Below are 13,972 nucleotides of genomic sequence, written 5' to 3'. Positions count from 1 at the left end.
GAACCAAACTGATTAAACAAGACCCAGGTCTCGGCACAGCAGACAGAATACTAAACAGAAACAAAGATACCTTGGAGAGGGAAACAAACCACGCACAGAGTCACACACCAGTCAGATCTTCCCTGAACCATTTGGCTCCCTCTTCAGAAAAATCACACCATTCTCCTAAAAACTCACCAAGGCCAGAAGCATCCACGTTCTAATCACTCCATTTCAGGTCCACACAGAGGAAAAGCTTGGGTTCTTGAGTTGCCTGTTTTATAATGGGAAAGGACAGGGCAGTGCTGCCGTGATCCACATGGCCAAAAACAGCAGTGCTTGTTGCACAGCCCTCCAGTTCAGATACACAGTGCCCCAAATCAGAAGACTAGTCTGGATTATTAGCCCAGCCTCTCACAACCTTGGGCACATGACATTTCATGCAACTACCACTATCCTGAACCCAAATCCTGTTTGACTTGAGCAAATCTGGACTCGGTGTGGGAGGAATCCGGATAGACGCCTAGTACAGACATCACGACATGGAAGGGACGCACTACTCTGAATCTGCCCTGTCACAGGACCCTGAGAGATATGCCTTGGTTCCAGCCCGAGTACTGCTGGCTCTCGCACCCAGTCACACCTTCTTGCTCTGCTTTTCATGCAGTATTAAAGAGAGTTTTTAAATCCTTGCATTGGGAGCTGTGTTTTCCCTTATCAACACTGATCTGGCTTCACAGACCTCCCACTCGTTTTGCTTCATGGGCTAATGGAAGAGAAGAATTAAACAGACCTCTGAGCTCCTGCAGCCACTCTCTTATAAATACTCCACTGACACACACACATTTCAAAGCAACAGCCTTGCCCAAAAAATCATCAAGAAAAGTGTAATTTAGACTTTTAACACTTTCTCCAACGAAGCACAAAATAATCCAACCGCCCTTAAAGCTGGTTTTGTTTTGCTTTCTCTCCAGCAAAATGCTCTTACCCCTTGGACAGCTGCAAACAACCTCATACACTATTCTGCTGTCTTACACCTCCCTGCTAAGTGGATGATGTCACACAGCCTCACAAGAATAAAGATACTCTGACATGCACCAAAAAATGAACCAACTAAGCTACAAGCAAAGACTGTTTATGTAACACTTTGCAGACACCTTTACACTGCTTGGGTCTCATAGCCAGTTTTGTTTTGAGCTTGTTTTTAAACCCAAAGTTCAGAGAGAAGGAAAAATAAACTTTCAAATGTCAGTACAGTGCTTGTCCACTGACTCAGCAAAGCACGTACTGCCAAACTGATGCACAGCTTGAATGCCTCAGTGACCAAGTACTTTTGGAAAATTATTGTAATATGCACACATTCACACACAAAAGAGCAATCTAACCATCAAAATATTCAGAGACACATTATTCAGAGACACTCATGTGGCCTCTAGAAGCACACCTCTTGATCTGCGTGAACTGACTTCAGACATAAAAAGATGCTGTGGCTCCCCTTCTCTCCTCTCCTGCAAATCTCTTCAGGTTTCAGGGGTTTCATTTTTTATTTATTGCCTTTCTCTTAGCTTCACAGAAAGTTTCTGTTACTCTACCAGATTTTATCCCTTTCTACTTGGCAAATGTTGATTCTCACCCATCCTCCTACATGTCTCACACGAAACCGCTTCAGCCTCTTGTGTGCAAGCAAAAAAAAAAATTGCGTACCTTCATCTTACCCCAAAATCTGCTGGTTCAACAGCATCAGCACTGCCTGGCCATTAGAGTGCAGTGTCTAAGTGAACCAAAGAAACTGCAGCCCCCTGTCCCTCACAAGCCAAGGTGCAGCAGAGCCCACCTCCACTGGCTGTGCTGTGCTGGCGCTGAGAGCGGGACAGAGCCCCAGACCAAGGGCAGGGAGCGATGGCCTCATCCCCCTTTAACCCCCCCCAAAGCACATCACTGCTCCCACACCATGTACAGAACTTCAAACTGATGCCCCTACAAGCTCTTGGCTGATGTGACTGTAGGGCATATAACAATGCAGCCTTAAAATATCTAACAGGCTCCTCCTGCATCTAATAAAGGGGAAAATGAAGGAAAAGCAGCAGTAATTCTACTCATGACCTGCAGACACTAATGCTTAATCATTTTCTCAGGGGGTTGGAACAATAGCATGAAGAAGAGAAAACAGGCACTGGAGGTGATACATTTACTCCATAGATTTCACCCAAGTAAAGCATCGTGCCTTTGTGCCAGGCACTGCCTCAACACTACAATCCCAAACAAGACAAGATTAAAAAAAAATTTAAAAATTAGTTGTTGTTCTTTTAAGACATTCCTTAATACTGAAGATGATTGCTCCACTTCTGTGTTTCAGAGCTCTGCTACCTGTAAACAAGAGTTAGGACCAGTACTTTGCAATGCCAAGTTCAGATCTTTGGATGGGAGGTAAAAAGCAAAGTAATATTACAGAGTACAGCATGCTATTTCTCATATAAACAACTTAAAAATAACCATTTAATGATAAATCTCATCATCAGGAGCATCAAGCACAGCATGACTGTGATGAGGGAGTAGGGAGCTGATAAAGGTAAGATATCATCTCTTTCTTGAAACTTTTAATAAAAATATAGCAGTGAGATTTAGTTTTTTTTTATTTTTGCTAGGAAATTGGCAGAATAAAATGATTGCTATTACTATAGCCAGGTGCTTTACACATGTATGAGTCTAGTAATTTGAGATTCAGCATAGATCTGCTCTCAAAGTTAAAAAAGCATGTCCCTACTTCTTCTTCAAGAGAGGGCACAATCAGCCAGCTTCCAGTTAATAAGGACAAATAGGATTTCAGCATTATTCATCACTCCAATTTCAATAATGAAATGAAAATTATTCCTTAAGATTAAAGTTTAAAAATCTAACTACCTCCCATTATTTTCCAGTCATCCAGAAGTTGATGTCCTCCAAGAGATTTAATGGACAACACAAGACTCTTCACTGCCCATCTCAACACACTAAGGAACTATTCCTGTAATGACCAGTTGACTCCTTGGATAATACTGACAGCAAGATGCAAATGCAGCCACCAGTGCATGCACTTTCTGGAAAAAGTACCTGCAAGACCTCTTCAAGTTGAAAATTGTATCAATCACAAGCCTTCGCTGCAGAGCCAGTATATCAATCTGTTTTGAGGTTACATCTTTATACTTCAAATACTTTGAACAAAATCTAGAGTTCATCCAAAAAAAGCTTTAAGTGATAGTATCCCTGGCAAATCACTGAAAGCCAACTGCCCAATATCTACAAAGGAGAGGGGGAAAAGAAAAAGAGAATTTTTTTTTTTGAGGCTTGACTTCATGGTGCCAAAACTCCTCAGTAAAATAGGTCAGTACTAGCATTGAAACCTTTGGGAGTGCAACCATGTACTTTCACATAGTTTCACTTCTACTTCAATGCTTTAAAAACCCATAACAGGTTGTTATAAGAGAAGCAGGACTATTGGACATCAACAGAGCTCACTGCTACCAGGGCACACAGTCCCCAAGTTTTCACAACAGTCTCTAGTGTAACAGCATATTTACCTCTTCTAATTGAGGCAATAATTTGCTAAGCACATCTTTCAGCAACACTGAGGGCTAAAGCAGTGACAGTGCCCAAGTCCAGTCACCTCCCCAGACACATCAATAGTTTTGTGCTGTGGATTGAATCGGGGAACCAGTCCAAGTTAAAAATAACTAAGAGGCAGAAAAAGAACACAATTCTCTTTGACCTGAAGCAGACTTCTGATTTATTACCCTGCTGCTAGTGACAAAACAGGTTTAGAGTAAGCAGGAGGAGATGGGCAGGTGAAGTCCAGATCATCTCTGCAAGAAAGGTTCTATCTACCACAGCAGCCCAATTATTGCATACTGTAAAACCTCTAAAACAAATTTCAAGGCAGTGTTTTGATTGATTTTCCTTTGCAAAACAATCTCCCACCTAGGGTCTATAGTTACATTTTAATAACATCAGAAAAAAATAATTTAAAAACCCACGTCCCTCTGCAGGAAACAACCTTTAAGGAAAACCCCAGCACTCTTCCACAGCCAGAACAATGCTCTTCCCTCATTATCAACACTGCCAGGAGGTTAAAGCCTTTGCCAGCTTTCCAGAGGGAGAATCTTCTGCTAAGTGTTGTGTTTCAGCAAATCACTTTCAGATCAGAGTCACTGCCACATGCTTCCTTACCTTTTATGAGAAACTTAGAGACCACACTGTTCAGAATTTACAGCTCACCTGGACCAAGTTCCTTCAAGCAGCACATGTGATAAAGGTCTATTAATGAGAATAGCCCCTCTTTGAAAAGTTACTTTTGAGGATTTGTCTCCTTTCTCAGCCAGACTAAAGGCTGTGTCTGTGCCCTGTCCTTTGACCCGGGAATCACAACTGATGGCAGTGCAGAGGCAAGACAAGACCTGTAGCTCCCTAACAACTGGAGAAAACCATGGATAACAACCCATGGAGAGAACATATTCTCAAAATTCTTAAAATATTTTCCCATTTGTTCTGGGAAGTGGCTCAGAGTAAACTGTTAATCAGAAAACTCTGACAAGAACAACCTGATGTAGTATATGATTCACATCTGATCCTTAGATGTTGCTTTCTAAAGAAGTGTTCAAGGCAACAAGGTGGCACCCTACCAAAATGCTAATTTTTATGAAGCTTTAATAGTATGTTAAGTCACGATAATTAGGGTTCCTATCCCATTCTCAGCCTACAAATTGCTGGTCAACATGCAAAAAAAAAAAGTATTTTTTTAAACTAAATAACCTGGAGAGTATTTTATTTTTCTCTACCACTCTACCAAATGACTAAATAGAGAGATCAGAGGCTCAGATTTCAGCAACAGATGCATTATTTTAAAGTCTTAATTCTTCCTGGCAAAACTCAAAACACTGATATTTCACAAGATTGGCTTATTGATCAAAACAAGAGTATGTATCCCAGGTAGCTTTTGTTTTGAAATAATGAGATTGTAATCTGACTTGCAACATAGCTGTTACTCCTCTACCACCAATGAGCACAGTCTTCTATTATCAGCTTCTGAAATCCTCTGCACAATCTGGTTCTTCAGCGCTGTGTGGTTTGCACTCACAGTGGCACCAAAGCATCTCTTAAAATGCCATTCCCAGCTCAAAACTGTTGCAATGTATTTAAAAACCAAACAAGGAAAAGAAAATGAGCTGCACTGTACAGCTTTCTTGCACTCCGTAATTGACTTAATAATTTCCATAAACCCCAGTGAGAAGTTACCCGTTTGTCAATCTATACTCTTCCACACCGCAGATTTTGGGAAAACGCTTTGAAAAGGCTGATTTACTAATTCTGCCCTAGCTACCACTTCAGTAGATGTCATCTAGCCCAAGAGAATCACCTCATTTAGAAGAACAAAATGCAACTACAAAGCTAGTCTAAATTTAGATCCACCACCAAGGAAGGAACATTTATGACGACATGGGAAAGGTCTGTGTTACCACCAGTACAGATGCAACCAAATATCTCATCTACACCAACATGAGTTGCTACTAAGTGTAAAATAAAATACTGAATTATGGATATACATAGAGCCTACTATATCTTGGTATGATTGCTAGAAACTCCATTAAGGTCATAAATACAGAGATAGCTGACAAGAAGCTCAACAGAAGGATAGCTGTTCTCCCAGTAGGAGAAAATGCTCTTACAACTACCTGTGGGATTATGAAAATAGGCTACTTAAGTATCTGCTGCTATTGGTGATACTGTTCCACCTGCCAGATCTGCAAGCGTTTTCATTTCGAATGCATGTTTGGAATGCTTCTTCTTTTATCAAGGGAATATAAACACCAGTCTTTGGGAAGGACAAACAAAGCGCCTCCCCAGCACGGACAGCAGGCACACTCACAAGCCCAGGCACAGCATTAGGTCAGCATGTTACAGAGGACGCAGTCACTGAATCACTACAGTTGTCACTTGCGAGTGCAAGCAACATGGACAGGGGGGTCTGAACACAAAGACATCTCCAACCCAGGGACTTCACCAACCACACACAGAAAAGGAGATTAAACATCCCAGGAAGCAATGAAGGAATCCTGCAAACACCATTGCTGAAAATGTTCAAAGAAAGAAAATTCTGCCTAACCATTACATGTGACTCTTTTCCCTAAAATGACACATTTTTCTTGTATTTATACACGAATTTGATTTTTTTTCCTCCTTTACCTGTGAAGGAGCTACTATATTCAAGTGTTTATGGAACTTACCATTTTTCTCACTCTTTTACCCCTGCCATGTCACTGTCATAAAACTCCCTCTTGATTCCAAAAATACTTTCTACAACCCTGTTGGATTCACACGAAGACTTTGACGACCATCAATAAGATAAAGGAGCACAAGATGCACCCAACTAAACCAAAATTACAGACTGCATCTTAGGTTTCTAGAAAACAAAGGTTTGAGTGATTTACACATAATGATTTCTAAAATTAAATAATTGCAGAGAAACAGTGCTGCTTAAAGAAACAGAGAATTCTACGCTAACAAAAATTAGAGGTAATTATAATGTGTATGTAAAGGGCACAGCATTCTGAGTGTTAAATCACCTTTAATTATGTTTTCTGGATTTGTAACACTGACATTTGAATTCCTAACACTGCACTGATACACCACGTTAAATCAAACATGCCAACAGCTCTATTCTGAATCACCTTGAAGGCTTGCGAAACAGAGCTGTGTTTGAACACATTTATCTTCTTCCTTATGTTCTTTCAGCTATTGAGTGAGACCACAATGTATACTTCTGGAGTGATAATTGGTCACCAAAGCAACAGCTTGGATGCCAAAAAGCAGGATTTCAACTCAGCTGCACAGGGTGGTGGATAGAGAAAGGTGATCACAATACCTCCATTGTAGCCTTGATCCTGTGACTCAGACCCTCGATGAACTACAAGTCGTTCATGCTCTGAATCCAAAATGAATAACTGAGAAAGCAACTGAAAACAAGACTTTGTTTTCTTTTAACTTCTGTTCCTTGTACTAATAGCCTTTAAAGGGTCTGCGCGTTAATCCTGAATCACAACAAGAGAGATGAGAAAGATCCCTGGCTAGATTTTCTTCCAAGTGGGCCAAAAAAGAAGTTTAAAAAAGTATTTCCTTTTTAATAAATTCGCTGGAAGTTGTCAATTTTCTATTTATTACCAACCCTTAGAAAAGGAGGTCTGCACCATGGTTAGTGCACACTATTGACAGCAGATCTGGAGTTCCTTCACCACCAGGAAGGAACATTTACATTTACCACATTTACACACCAGCAGCCTTTTCTCATGTTGTCAGCAAACTGCGGCTGTATGCAGGGAGAAAAATATCCACTTCTCATAATGTTATTGCTTTACCTCTTATAGAGAGCTTAGGTTTCTTTCCAGCTGATATTCTGCTGTAAGAGGAATGAGATGGGATATTTGTTTTCAAGTCCTTTCCCCCTTCTTAGTGATGCCCTTTTCCTCCCATATGCTAAGGCAGCTGTTTATCAAGTTTCACAATCCATCTAAAAGAGGCTAAATTAAGGAATTTCCTTTGCTTGCCTCCTCTGTTTTAAAGGTGTTACATTACTCCGTTTGCAGTTTGTGGTTCAAGAACTGCAGCTGTTAGAAAAAAATATATTTATGCACATAAACACATTACTGAAAATACTTAAGTTAATTCAATGTGACAGAGAACCCTGTCCAGCTAGACCCCCAGTCACTATGGCTCAGCTGCTGCAGAGCTGGCAAGCCCAGGGCTGAAGATGGGGAGTGTCTCACCAACACTTTTCCTGTGTGCCCAACCTGCCAAAGCACCAGCACACCTGAACCACCCCAGTACCTGAGCAGCAGCAAACACCCTTCTCCAACAAACCCATCTATAGGGTCTGCTGCTGCTGTTAGGGAGTAAGGAGGGATGAAGGGAGATAGCACTGCGAGGGCAAAGCGTCCCCCCAGGCAGAGGTCAGCAGCAAACTGGGCATGCAGAAAGACAAGACCAGGGCTGGGCAGGGAGGTCCAGGAGCAGCAAGGCCCTGCCAGCCCCAGTGCCCTGCTGGCCATTTTCATCACTGCCCTGGGTGCAGTGAAAGCACTGCCTTCCTATGGACCTCAGGCTGACAGCACAGCTTTGTGAAATGCATCTAGCACATAAGGTCTGCACTTCCAAAACCTCCAAGCAACTCCCAGCTGCTCCTTTCAAACCTGCCATGCATCATAGATTTCCTCTGTTTCCCACATAAGAAGGGGGCTGTAGACACACAGCATCAAACGCTGGAGCAGCAAAAAGTTCCTCCCGTAAAAACTCAAAACAACAGACTAAGAAAGATGGTTTGTCAACAAAGTGACCAGTGTTAAGCCTGACTGCCACAGAAATTTCAGGCACTGAGGAACAATACGAAGAATTAAAGCCAATCTTCAAGGATTTCAGAAGTGAACAGTCCAGAACTTTGCCTCTCTGAGGTTTCTACATGATGAAAGCACACAGCCTTAACGAGCAGAGCAAGACAAAGAAGCAAACCCTACTAAGTATCTCCTTAATAAATCTGCAAGAGTCGTGGCATGCACTGTAGGCAAAAGGCAGGTTAGGCTGGGGTTTCTCAGTTTTCACTTTGTGATGACCTAAAAAATATGAGAGTTTTTCCTATACAGATAAGACAACAGGCAATTACCTCACTCCTATGAGTAACACTTAATAAAGATTTGATTTGACCTCATTTTCACTGCACTGGAGAAAGGCATCTCAACATCAACAATAACACAACAGTTAACACCAGCACTCACTGGAATGCTTCTGTATCTGCCAACCCTAAATACCTTACAGTCAGCAAACGGGATGGTTTTATTGTTTTTAAATACACATAGACATGTATTTCTTAATTATACTTTAAACCAAGAACAAAGGTCACACATATGCTCTTAGCAAGAGGCTGCTATCCAGTCACTATGTTCTGTAAACAACGCCCATCACTTCAACCATTACCAGGAGACCTTTAGACTTCGGCATCTCTTGGTGCCTTTCATATTGGAAAAACATCATTAAAACAGATTAAAACTGCTATTCCAGTCAGACTGCTTATATAAAGCTTGAAGAAAATGCGTACCTGCAATGCTCTCCTTCAAAACAAATGATAAAATTGACTGTTATTTCAGACTCCTAATCTTGGAAAAAATATTCTCTCTAATCAGAGACTATTAAATCTACTCTCTTCTATTAACACTATGTATTTACATAACCACAGAACAGTTTCAAGGATGCATTTTTAGGATGGATACACAGAGACCTCATATGTGTTCATACATGCTGAATTAAATAACTTTACTAAGAAAAGAGTGTACATAAAGTACAGTTTTACAATTAACATCTGCTTTATCTCTTTTTTGTAAGATGACATCCAAGCTATATAGATGTATCAGAGCCCTTTATCTCACAATGCCATTTTCCCCCAGAGCATTCATGTCTCACTTCAATAAAATATCAGCACGCACGGGCTTGAAACTGGCTTTACCTGCAGCAGAGACAATACCCAGACTATCAATTTGTAAAAGCATTGGAAAAGCAGTAAGAACAATATTGACAGATGGGCTCTCCCACACCTTCCTTGCAAAAGGCTCTGCTCTGGAACCATCTCCCCCACAAATTAGTCTTTGGAGAGTTAATAGATAACCATCCATTTCAGTCTTTTGAAACTTCAAAAAAGTGGGCTTGGGGTATTTTGGGTTTTGGGGTGGGTTTTGTTCTTGTTGTTTCCCTCATCCCCCTTTCCTTAAAGTAAATTAAACTCTGAAGCATGCTTTCAGGAAAAGGTAAACTTAGCCATCAGAGCAATTCACTTCTTTCTCTGGAACTTCAGTAACATTCAGGGTTCTTATTCAATATGTAAGATATCCAGAGCTCTGAAGGTACAACCCATGGGCAATGCTCATCCACAATCAGCACCTCAGGTGTTTGCCAAGTCTGGGGACCACACCATCACCAAGCCTACACTTTTGGTTTAAATTACTTTCATCTCATTTGCATTCCCTCTTTATATCTGAACGAACAGACATAGCTTTAGGTCTTCCTGCAAAAAGTTCCTGCTGTAGCACTGTAGAATTAAGGACAAAAGAATACCAGCTGAGTTCAACAGGACAGTATCTGTCCTACTTACAATTCTCAGCAGGAAGCCAGGGATGTACTCAGGGAATGGAGCTGTCCACTCCCACCTTATCTGTGGACTGTGGTTTTAACCTTGAGCCTGTATTTAAATTGAGGGCTCATATTAAGCAGCAATGGGCACTCCCAACCTCAGGACATCTAGTGTCCTCAGCAGCAGAAGGTACAGCACGTCTGTGTTCATTACCAGGTGTGCTTTAATTACTGCTATTACCAGCAGCCAGGGAAGGGCTGCAAGCAGCCACTCTTCAAAGAGAAAAGGCAGAGCAGGGCAGCAGAGATTACCCCAGCAACTGTAAATACTTTGCCATCTGCAGAGTCACTGGAATTAACTAACAATTTTGAAAATGCTCATTTATTCCCTGGCCACACCATGCACAACAGGCACCTATGCTGACCATACTGCTATGGTATTCTCAGCATCTGCACACCTGCCTGATCCACGGGCCACACAAAGTAAATACAAAGAAATGTAAGCAGAGGCAATCTCATGGGTGGAGCAAAGGCTCGTCTATACATAAAAACAAACACTACTTCAACCAACTGTTATTTTTATCCATATGTAAACAGAATCACATAGAGAAAGTAAATCTTGCTTGCTCTTGCTCTAAGACTACAAGAAGAGAATTACGTAGTATGGCAAAGGAGAGTAAATTTCTTAAGAGCTGAGCTGAAAATCCAAGCCCTGCACAGAAGTTGAGCTGAAGCACACTGGAGTGCAAGACACCCAGCCACAGAAAGGGCTCCTGCAGAGACAATGACTTCCAATCAATTAGGCCATTGTATAATGGATACAGATGCCAGTGTCTGCTCTGATGCCAGGAAGCAGTAGAGGGTTTGGAATCAACACCAGATCTCCAGGCAATGCTAGGGACTGCACTGAAAATGCACATGGCTTTGAAAAAAAAAAGTATATGAATTTCTGAGAAATTCTACAGTACGGTACCAAGACCAACAAATTCAGTGGGAAAAGGTCAGGGTGATTCAGCATTTTGGAAAAAATGCCACTTTAGGCTCCCTCCTGGCCGTGGACCAAAAGGCAGTAATGCCAAGTGCTGTCTGCCAGGCCAGAAGATGCAAGAAGACCCTTCCCTACCCCATGCCTGGGGGCAGCAGGAACCTGCAGCCAGCAGGGACTGGGGAAGAAGGTGACATGGCCAGGGCAGCTCCAGGGACATCCAGAGGGGTGAGAGCTCCTGGACCCTTAAGGGAAGCCTTGCTTTTGCTGCCAAAATTAGCACATGTTAGAAAACTGAAATTCAGAGACTCTCTCCTGTTTCTCAGCAGGGATCAGGGATTTTTCTCTTCACTGGACACATGATTTGCTCTGATCTGACTCAGCTTTTGGAAGACAGTAAAAAGCCCTGACTTCCAAACAAGTAAGTTTAACAGATCTTCTGTGCTTCAAAGCAGGTGGGTTAAGCTACAAAGAATTATTCATTCTCCATAGTTACTGGCCAGCGCCATTCCTTTAACAGTGGGATACCCATCTAACACATACAGACATCAATATACATTAATTTAATCCACAGGTCCCTCTGCCCCTGGATAAAAGGCCAACTTTAACCCTATGCTACTGCTGGAAGGACAAGAAAAGCTCTGGAGGAGCAATGGAAAGAACTTGTTTCTCCACCTGGAGGCACCCATAATTAGGAAGTGATGGATGTCGCTAGTAAAAGTGAGTGATGTTTTTCAGGAGGTCTCTCATCTGTAACTGCACTGTTTTCAGATAAAATACCCCTTTCTGTCAGGCAGTGTCAGGAATGTCTACAGACGATCAGTCACTGCTATCCAGAAAAAATATGACATTTTTGTCATACCATCTGTAGTGTACATTGTATCAGCCCTTCTTCATTGTATGCCTCATCAGTCAGGGTTCTCCACCCTTGCAACACTAATAATTGCTGCTCCCGAGATAAACAGATAAATTGAAATTTTCAAAAACTTCAATCCTGCTGCACGTGTTACAGAACTCCTTTTGAACAAAACACCTTTTACAAGAGTGTAAAATCATATCTGCCATCTGGAGTTAATGACTGTCAAGTAAAACTCAGGAGGAAGACCTGCTCACCACTCCTGCATGCTGGCCTACAAAGCAGAACCACCACAAGTAATAGCTTGGAAGGAAGTCAACAAGATAAGCAGGATCATTTCCAACTCGGACGCCATAAAATTTCACACTGTAACAACTTCATTTACAAGACTTTGACAAACATTAAACATGGAGAACAAATATCTAACACAATTAACCAAGATTACACATATGGCCTAAAGTCTCTGTGCCACTGTGCAAGTGCTAGGAGAGACTGTCCCAACAGGGAAAATGGGGCAGCTCTGCAACTACGTGACCCTACCGACTTTCTCAGTATCACAGAAATAAATCCTGGACTGCCACAGCTCTGAACAAAGTGGCCTTGTCAGCTTTACAGCACCGCTTCAAAATCAAAACAAAACCCCATCAACATGATTAAGGAAATGGGACAGATGAGCTACACAGACCCTAAGTCTTTGGGAATTCTTTATGTGATCCCTGTCAAGCAGCCTGTCAAGTTATGTTTTTAACTGATTAAATCAGACCTTGACAGAAAACTTGAGTGTCAATTTCTCAATATTCTAATAATTGCATAGAATTCTTACTAAGGTTCATGCAACACATGACCATTCTGATAACAACACACTTTCTTTTCTACAGGTCACCTTACAAAATTAGATGGAGGTTGAAAGTTAACATTTCATTACCTAAAAAACCATTCTTGATCTTTAAACACAACCAGTGTATATTAATATTTAACCACTGCGTGCTAGAGATTACATATCACTATTACAAGCTCATAGCTGTTACTTTTGCAAAACACTAAGAAAAAAATAGATGCTGATGTCACTGATCACATGTTTTCTATTTATTGTGATGGGAAATAATCAGCTTCTCTGATTAGGTACATGTTTATTATATTATAAGGCAACAATTTCCTTCAAGCACCCAATCCAATCCACGTGCTTGACACAAACGTTTCTTAAAGGCTTGAAGGAATTTAAACACCTGTGCCCTAGAAAATACACTGGTGCTTCTAACAAAGAAAATGCTGAAGTATAGAAGAAATTTAAACATTTGATTACATTGTTTCCTCTTGACACCTGATTGAGAAAACAAACATTTTTACATTATTAAGAGACACTAAGGGAAGCAATCTCAGTACTATCTAGCCCTTCTGAACCACTGGTTACCTGGAGAAGCACTACCACTCACCTAAGACATTATATAATTCAAAAATTTCATCCTCTAAAGATAAGGAGGAAGGAAATGGCTTATTAAAACTCTGAATAAAGCAAGTAGGAAAGGACCTCGGCATGTCCAAACCCATGCTCAAAACAGGAGCAACTCTGAAGTCAGATTGTGCTGTCCAGAACCTTGCCCAGCTTATTTTTGAATACATTCTAAAATGGAAGCACTATGAGCTCTCTGGACTCTTGCTCAGTGCTCTTTCACACTGAACCTGAGCTAGAGAACCTTCCTTGCTGCACCCCCCATGCACTTTCCCTCTTTTCCTTTCACTGGGCTCCCTCTGGATATCATGGATACTGCCATCACCCCACCCACCTGCCCAGGGGTGAGTGACCACCCTCAGACCCTCCCTCCCCCGTGAGTGGGAAGCACTGCTCCCCTGGACCCCGCTCACACATCTCCTGCTCCAGCCCCCAGCCACCCCCAGTCTTCTGCCTGATTCATCTGGTTTTGGCACCTTGCTTGACTTGCCTTCCTCATTCTTGTGACCACCAGCGGGATTCAAGCTGCCCCATAAACTAGGGCCACCTCTTGTCCATCCCT

At 41.7% G+C, this 13,972-nt stretch overlaps 1 protein-coding gene across 13 annotated transcripts in view; it reads right to left on the bottom strand.

The window, feature by feature from the left end:
• The window catches only part of PTPRF (protein tyrosine phosphatase receptor type F), a 286,072-nt gene that overhangs the window by 265,055 nt on the left and 7,045 nt on the right, over positions 1-13,972 (bottom strand). The window lies entirely within an intron of this gene.

Source organism: Geospiza fortis, unplaced genomic scaffold, assembly GCF_000277835.1.
Source record: "Geospiza fortis unplaced genomic scaffold, GeoFor_1.0 scaffold333, whole genome shotgun sequence".
Lineage (NCBI taxonomy): Eukaryota > Metazoa > Chordata > Aves > Passeriformes > Thraupidae > Geospiza > Geospiza fortis.
Note: the sequence above shows the minus strand (reverse complement) of the source record. Positions and strands in the feature narration are given on the sequence as shown.